At 34.8% G+C, this 8,683-nt stretch overlaps 1 pseudogene; it reads left to right on the top strand.

Annotated features, from left to right (window-relative positions):
• Window positions 1–660: 660 nt before the first annotated feature.
• LOC144303956 (glutathione S-transferase P pseudogene) lies at window positions 661–1,259 on the top strand (annotated as a pseudogene).
• The last annotated feature ends 7,424 nt before the right edge of the window (window positions 1,260–8,683 follow it).

Raw genomic sequence — 8,683 nt, 5'->3', positions numbered from 1 at the left:
AATCACTAATAGTTTTTCATTTCTTTAATTTTGCCTTTTCAATGTCATTAGGTTGAAGTGTAGAGTATTATAGCCTTTTGTGATGGGCTTTTTCACTTTGTATAGTTCCTTAATTATTAAGTGTATAATTAGGGCAGTCCTTTTTATTGCTGATTGGTATTTCATGGTATGGATGAAGCAGTTTATTCATTCAGTAAAGGACATCTGAAAAAAAAAAAGGACATCTGAGTTGTTCTGTTTTTGGCAATCATAAATAAAGTTGTTGTGAACATTCATGTACAGATATTGTATGATTATAAGTAACCATATCTCAGGAATAAATACCCAAGAGAACAGTTACTGGATCATATGGAAATTACATGTATACTTATTTAGGAAACTGCAAAACTGATTTCCAGAATGGCTGTACCATCTTATATTCCCACCACAAATGTACCACTCAAAAAATTAATTTTGATAAGGTTTAATTTATCAATTTTTCCTTTTATCAGTCTTACCTTTGGTGTCAAGTCTAAAAACGACTGGCCCATACCAACATTCTGAAGATAATCTCCTTTGTGAGTTTTTCTAAGTTTTATAGCTTTTGGCTTTACATTGAAATTTATTTAGGCTGCCGCTGCTGCTACCACTCCTACTGCCACCGCCACCTGCGCTGCCCCCATGCCACCCTACACCACCATCTACTTCCCTGTTTGAGGGCACTGTGAGGCCATGCGCATGCTGCTGGCTGACCAGGGCCAGAGCTGGAAGAAGGAGGTGGTGACCATGGAGACAGGGATGAAGGACTCACTCAAGGTCTCCTGTCTGTATGGGCAGCTCCCCAAGTTCCAGGAAGGAGACCTCACCCTGTACCAGTCCAATGCCATCCTAGGACACCTGGGCCACTCCCTTGGGCTCTACAGGAAGGACCAGCAGGAGGCAGCCTTGCTGGATGTAGTGAACGATGTTGTAGAGGATCTCCACTGCAAATAGATCCTCCTCATCTACACTAACTACGAGGCAGGAAAGGAGGAGTATGTGAAGGCACTATCAGGTTACCTGAAGCCTTTTGAAACGCTCTGTCCCAGAATGAGGGGGGCCAGGCATTCATCGTGGGCAACCAGATCTCCTTTGTGGACTTCCTGCTGATTCACCAGGTCCTGGCCCCAGCTGCCTGGACTCCTTCCCTCTGCTCTCAGTATGTGGCATGTCTCAGCACCAGACCCAAGCTCAAGGCATTCCAGAGTCCCTGGAGCATCAATGGCAACAGGAAGCAGTGAGAGCTTGTGGAACCCTGGGCGGGAAGCTGGGGGGCTGCCTGACTTCCTTTCTCCTTGACCAATAAAATTCTCAAATGAGAAAAATAAAATAAAATAAATAAATAAATAAATAAATTTATGATCTATTTCAACTTAATTTTTGGCATAGTATATGAGGTTTAGGTTCAGGTTTTTGTTTTTGTTTTTTTTTAATTTATGAGTGCCGTATTGCCCAATTGCTTCATTAAGTCCATTTAAAAGTTTAATAAGTCAATCGGAGAAGGACAAACATTATATGTTCTCATTCATTTGGGGAATATGAATAGTAGTGAAAGGGAATAGAAGGGAAAGGAGAAGAAATGGGTAGGAAATATCAGAAAGGGAGACAGAACATAAAGACTCCTAACTCTGGGAAACGAACAAGGGGTGGTGGAAGGGGAAGAGGGCGGGGGGTGGGGGTGAATGGGTGACGGGCGCTGAGGGGGGCACTTGACGGGATGAGCACTGAGTGTTATTCTGTATGTTGGCAAATTGAACACCAATAAAAAATAAATTTATTATTAATAAAAAAATTTAAAAAAATAAAAGTTTATACTTCCTCCAAATAATTGCTTTTGCATCTTTTTAAAATCAGTTGGGCATGTTTCTGTGGGTTTGTTTCTGGGTTCTCTGTTGTGTTTCATTGATGTATGTGTCTACCATTCCAACAATACTATACTTTAATTGCTGTACTTAATAGTAAGCCTTGATATTGTGTAGAGTGATTCTTCTTTTTTCAACATTGATTGAGTGATGCCAGAACCTATGCTTTCCCTTTCCATATAACCTTTGGAATAAGCTTGCCTATATTTACAAAAAACTTTGTGTGGATTTTGATAGCAATTACATTAACTCTGTGGATCAGTTTGGGGAGAACTGTTGGGCTTTATGAACCATGAGCATAGCATATCTCTCCATTTATTTAGGTTTCCTTTGATTATTTTCATCATTTTTTAAGATTTATATTTTATAATATGTATTTATATTTTAATCCTACAGACCCTGGATATGCTTTATTAAGTTTAAACATAAATATTTCATTTTAGGGAACAATTATAAATGGTGTTGTGTTTTCAGTTTTGGTTCTCACAGTGTTACTGTTATATAGAGGTGAACCTGATAATTACATATTGATTTGTATCCTGCAACCTGTTTAACTCATGTATTAGTTCTAGGCATTTCTATAAATCCCTTGGATTTCAAATGTAAACAATCACGCCATCTGCAGATAGGGACATTTTGTTTTTGGTTTCCAATCTATTTGTCTCTCATGTTTTTTTCTTGACTTGTTACAGTGGGTAGAACTTTTAGGACTATGTCAAATAAGAATAAGAATCCGCATTTTGCTTTGTTCTTTTTTTCCCTTTTCTTTCAAATTCAAGTGAGTTGATATATAGTGTTTTCTTAATTTTGGAGTAGAATATAATGATTCTTCAGTCTCATACAGCACCCAGTGCTCATTACATCAAGTGCCCTCCTTAATGCCCATCACCCAGTTACCCCATCCCCCATTCACCTCCCCTCCAGCAACTCTGTTCTCTCTAGTTAAGACTTTCTTATGATTTGCCTCCTTCTCGGTTTTAATCCTATTTTATTTTTACTTCCCTTCCCCTATGTTCATCAGTTTTGTTTCTCAAATTCTGCATATGAGTGAAATCACACAGTATTTGTATTCAGCTTTTTACCATTAAGTTTGAAGATTCTTTGGAAATATTCCTTATCAAGTTGAGGTAGTTCTTTTTATCCTTAGCTTGCACCATTCTTTTATCATGAGTAAACTTTGGATTTGGCAAATATTTCCCTTTATCAATTTATATGATCATATGATTTTTTCCAGTTTAGCCTGATACATGGTAAATTACATTGACCTTTAAATCTTAAGCTAGTCTTGCTTGCATACCTGCAATAAATTCTACTTGATCAAGGTGGATATGTCCTTCTATACTTTGCTGGATTTGTTTTTATTTTGTTGGCGATTTTTGTGGCTAAGTTTATGAGGGATGATAGGTTGGTTTCCTCTCTCTCTATCTCTCCTTCTTTCTTCCCTCCTTCTCTCTCTCTCATTCTTTCTTTTTCTTTATTTTATATTGCCTTTGTCTGATTTTTCTATCAGGATAAAGATAAGCTCGTGAAATGAGTTCAGATATGTTCTCTGCTATTTTATGGAAAAGATTGTATAGAGTCAGTGTTAATTCTGTTATAAATATTTAGTAGACTTAATGAAGTTATCTGGGCTCAGAGGTTGGGTTTTTTTTTTCAGTATTTTCATTAGAAACTCAATTTCTTTCTTTTTTTTGAAACTCAATTTCTTTAATGATTATTAAAAATTATTTAAGGGATTCCTGGGTGGCTCAGCCATTGAGCGTCTGCCTTAGGCTCAGGGCATGATCCTGGAGTCCGGGGATGGAGTCCCACATTAGGCTTCCTGCATGCAGCCTACTTCTCCCTCAGCCTGTCTCTGCCTCTCTCTCTGTGTCTCTCATGAATAAATAAATAAAATCTAAAAAAAAAAAAAAATTAAATTATCTATTTCATCTTGCTTGAGTATTAGTAGTTTATGAATTTTGAAATATTGGCCCATTTTTTATAAGTTGTTGAATTTATTAGCCTAAAGTTATCCCTACTATTAACTTTTAATATTCTTTTGTAGACCAGTATCTCTAGTGAAATCTTGTTATAATTCCTGATATTGATGATTTGTGTCTTCTTTCTTTTTATTTTTGTATGCCTTGCTAGGATGCTAATGAATCTTACTAATATTTTTTCAGTTTTTGTTTATTTGATTTTTTCTCCTGATTTCCTATTTCAATTTCATCAATTTCTGTTGTTATCTTGTTCCTTCCTTTCTTCTGCTTGCTTGGGTTTACTCTGCTTTTACTTTCCCTATTTCTTTCTTTTTTTTTTTTTTGTTTTAAGATTTTATTTATTTACTCATGAGAGACACAGAGAGAGAGAGAGAATGGCAGAGACACAGGTAGAGGGAGAGGCAGGCTCCATGCAGGGAGCCTGACGTGGAACTTGATCCCGGGTCTCCAGGATCACACCCTGGACTGAAGGCAGCGCTAAACCGCTGAGCCACCTGGGCTACCCACTTTCCCTATTTCTTAAAGGAGGAACTTACTATAATTGATTTAAGACCCTTTCCTTTTTTCAATGTAAGGATTTTGTGCCATAAATTTTCTCTTTAGCATGGCTTTAGTTATATCCCACATAACTTAATATTTTCATTTTCATTTAGTTCTATATATTCTTATTTCCTTGAGAGTTTTTCTGAAGTTAGAAGTTTATGATTTAATTTCCATGCATTTAGGTATGCACCTGTTGTCTTGCAAATCATGCACTGATTTCTAGATTGATTTATTTTACATAGTTTGTGTGAAATCAATTCTTTTAAGCTTTTCAGGTTTTTTATTGCTCCAGATAGGGTCTTCTTAGTGAAAGTTCAATGTCACCTTGAGGAAAAATATGTATATTTCATTTTTGTTGAATGGTGTTTCTACATATGTTAATTAGATCCTTTTGGTGGATTGCCTTGCTTAGATCTTCTATAACACTGCTGATTTTCTGTTTAATAGTTCTATAGTTTGTTAGAGTGAGGGTGTTGAAATACTTAAATAAAATTGTGGGCTTATTTGTTTCTTCTTTCAGTTCTATCAGCTATCAGTTTGCATTCTACATTTTAAAGGTTTGGTGTTTGATGTGTATAAATTTAAGATCACTATGTCTTCCTACTGGATCAGGTATTTTATTTTTTATTATGTACCATTTTGTCAGTACTAATTGGTTTTCCTTTGAGTTCTACATTATCAGAAAATAATATAGCCATCCCCCCTTATTTTATTAATATTTATTTGGCATTATTTTCCATCATTTAATTTTCAATCTACAAACGCTGTTGAATTTGAAGTGTTTTTTTTTTGTAAAAAACACAGAGCTAGACCTTGACCTTTTTCTTTGTTTTTCCTTTTTTAATTTAGTCTGCTGATCTCTATTTTTCATTGGTATATTTAGACCATTTATACTTAAGGTAATGATTTATTACCTTTAAGACTATCATTTTAAAATTTGGGTTTTTTTTTCTTTCCTTTGTTTCTGGATCTTCCATTTCATTTCTTTTTTTGTTTTGTTTAGTTTTAAATTTTTATTTAAATTCTAGTTAGTTAACATATAGTGTGACATTAGTTTAAGTAGTAGAAATTAGCGATTCATCACTTACCTATAATACCCATACTCATCACAACAAGTATCCTTCCTAATACCCATTGCTGATTTAACCCACCTTCCCACAATCAACCTTTAGTTTGTTCTTTTTGGTTAAGAGTCTCTTATAGTTTGCTTGCCTCTCTTTTTTCCCCTTCCTTCCCTTATGTTCACTTGTTTTCTTTCTTAAATTCCACATATGAGTGAAATCATACAGTGTTTATCTTTCTTTGCCTTACTTAATTCATTTAGTATAATACACTCCAGCTTCATTCACATCATTGCAAATGGCAAGTTTCATTCTTTTAGATAGCTGAGTAATATTCCTTTGTATATGTGTTTGCATATAAAGATGATAGATAATAGCTAGCTAGCTAGAGATAGAGATATATACCATATCTTCTTTATTCATTCATCAATTAATGGAAATTTGAACTCTTTCCATAATTTAGCTATTATTGATAACACTGTTATAAACATCAGAGTGTTTACCCAAAGGATATTTACCCAAACGATACAAAATACTGATTCATTTTGCTTTTCTTACCTTGTTATAGGTTACTTGAACATTTTTTGGAATTCTATCATGTTTTACTTATAGTATCTTTGAGTGTGCCTCTTGTATATATTTTTAATGGTTTCTATGTGTATTACAATATACACATGTAGATTGACATAGTATTGTCACTGGTATAATATTTTACCACTTCAAATGACTGTAGATATCTTACTTGCAATCTGATCCCAATTTTAAACATCATTGTCCTAAGTATCAGAAATTGCTATATTTTTGTTGGAATTATCAAATAAGATTTATAACACTTATGAGAAAAATGAGAGTCTATTGTATGTATTTATATCTCTGCTATGTTATCAGCAGCACTCCCAGGTGATCTCTTGGTATTATGTTTCCTTGGCATTGTTGAGAGTACTCCCAAGAGATGGAGGGCAGAAACGAGCCTATCTGGGTTGCCTTCTCTTGCTAAATTGGAAGTCAGGAAAGTTGGGCCTAGAAGGCACTCTGGTGCTCAGTTCCTCCTCCAGTCTATGGCACCTAACCATTCTTATCTTCCTCTTTATACAATTTAAAAATCTCACTTGGTTGTCTTTTACATTGTTTCCAGGATTTATAGTTTCTACTTTGTGAGGAAGACTTGAGAAAATCATATCTAGGCCATATTGCCTAGGTCAGAAGTTTGACACACTATTTGGAAACCAGCATGGCACCATCATAAAATGTACCAAGAATGTATTTATGAAGTAAACACATGAAGAAAGCCAAACTACAATTTGCTGATGTCAAACCACAAGTATTTCTTGATGATAAGTTTTTGTTTTGTTAAAATTGGTATCATGGCTAAGGAAAAAAATAGATCTCTAGTTTACTGGTTTGTTTGTTTGCTTGTTTTCACATCCCTTAATGGATCTAACTATTGGCCATTCATCATGGATATGCCTGAGTTAACTTATTTGATCCATTTGTTGCCCTGTTACCAATCACAAGAACTAAGATACATCTTACAGGGGCTTGATCAAGATAAAACATCCTGGCAACAACTAAGTTGAATGTTGTATTTGTTCCTGGGATTATAAAATCAGAAATATGGTCATGGATCCAAAGTCTGTAACACAATAGAGTGATGACAAGCAAAACTATCCTGGGTAGGGATCCCTAGGTGGCGCAGCGGTTTAGCGCCTGCCTTTGGCCCAGGGCACGATCCTGGAGACTCGGGATTGAATCCCACGTCGGGGTCCCGGTGCAGGGAGCCTGCTTCTCCCTCTGCCTATGCTCTGCCTCTCTCTCTCTCTCTCTCTCTCTCTCTCTCTGTGTGACTATCATAAATAAATAAAAATTAAAAAAAAAAAAACTATCCTGGGTAGATTCAAATCATGGGCACAAACATTACTCAGAAGGTCAAATGCTGAAAAGGTCAGGAACATGTTGAAAAATTGAATCATCCAATCCATGAGAAGTGTTTCATAGAGAGACCATATGTCTATTTAATTTCAACTGAGCACCTGAGACAGCAACAGTTCCACACAGATCATCTTATATCTGGAACATATTTCAAATCTATGAATTGAGTTCTGATAGCAAAAATATCAATAAAATAATATTAATAATTAAATTGAAGGGACAAGTTTCCAAATATTTCTCTCCTTTCAACTCCATTGTTTCATGTTCACTAGCATAAAACATCAGCTCTTTCAATTAATCACCAAGTGAAACATTGCTAAGTAGTCTTGCATATTTATAGTCTCACATTGCAAAATTGCCCAACCTACAGTGTTTTATTTGTGTGTACTTTATATATTTTTAATTTACCCACCCATAGTGGTTAAATGATTTTCACAATTGATAATATAAAATATAATCAAACTAAAATTACAAATAATTTCAAGCTCCTTATGAAGAAGATATTGAATTGTTTTAATAAGCATTTCATCCTAGCATTTAGAATGTTTTTATTGTAAAACCAAAGGTATCCTATGGTAGACAATATTACTTTCCACTCTAGGAACTACAGTTTCCACCTTAAAGAGGATAAATAAAAAGATTATGTAGGCATATGCAGTCAGTCTTGAAACTATCATATTATTCACTGGTTTGTATGACAATCCTTAAATGTTACCTTATATTAGTGTATTCATTTGGCTACTAAAATTGAGTATATCAATTAGATACCTTTTACAGTATGCAGAATTACATGTTATTCATCATTAAATGATTCAGCAAATCCATTAGATTCTAATTATACTTTAATTGTACTCAGTAGCAGGTAAAGTGTGTGGCTTTCATTCTTCCATTGCAAGAAACTACATTAAAATCTTGCTGAAAAGGCACTCTCTTTGCATTTAACTCGTGTTTCAATAAAAAAGTTGACTAGATATAACAAATAAATTGTCTAATGGGAAGGATATTTTTGACTAACAAGATTAAAAGAGGCTGAATTTAGCAAGTAGTACATACATAATATAATGAGGTATTACACATGGTCTTTCCTATCTGGCCTAATTGGTTCAAGCACTCACTACAGGCTGATTTCTCAATTTGGGAAAAGTAATTCTGTTCTCATTACTAGAATAATACCCACTCAATAAACATTTTCCTGAGTCTCTTTTATTGCTTCACCAATTTGGGGGGGGAAGGAAAGTATCTTTGTAGAATCCCAGCTCTTTGAAAAATAACTCCCCTGAAAATTGCT

The sequence above is a fragment of the Canis aureus genome, chromosome 33 (assembly GCF_053574225.1).
Source record: "Canis aureus isolate CA01 chromosome 33, VMU_Caureus_v.1.0, whole genome shotgun sequence".
NCBI classification, from domain to species: Eukaryota; Metazoa; Chordata; class Mammalia; order Carnivora; family Canidae; genus Canis; species Canis aureus.
Note: the sequence above shows the minus strand (reverse complement) of the source record. Positions and strands in the feature narration are given on the sequence as shown.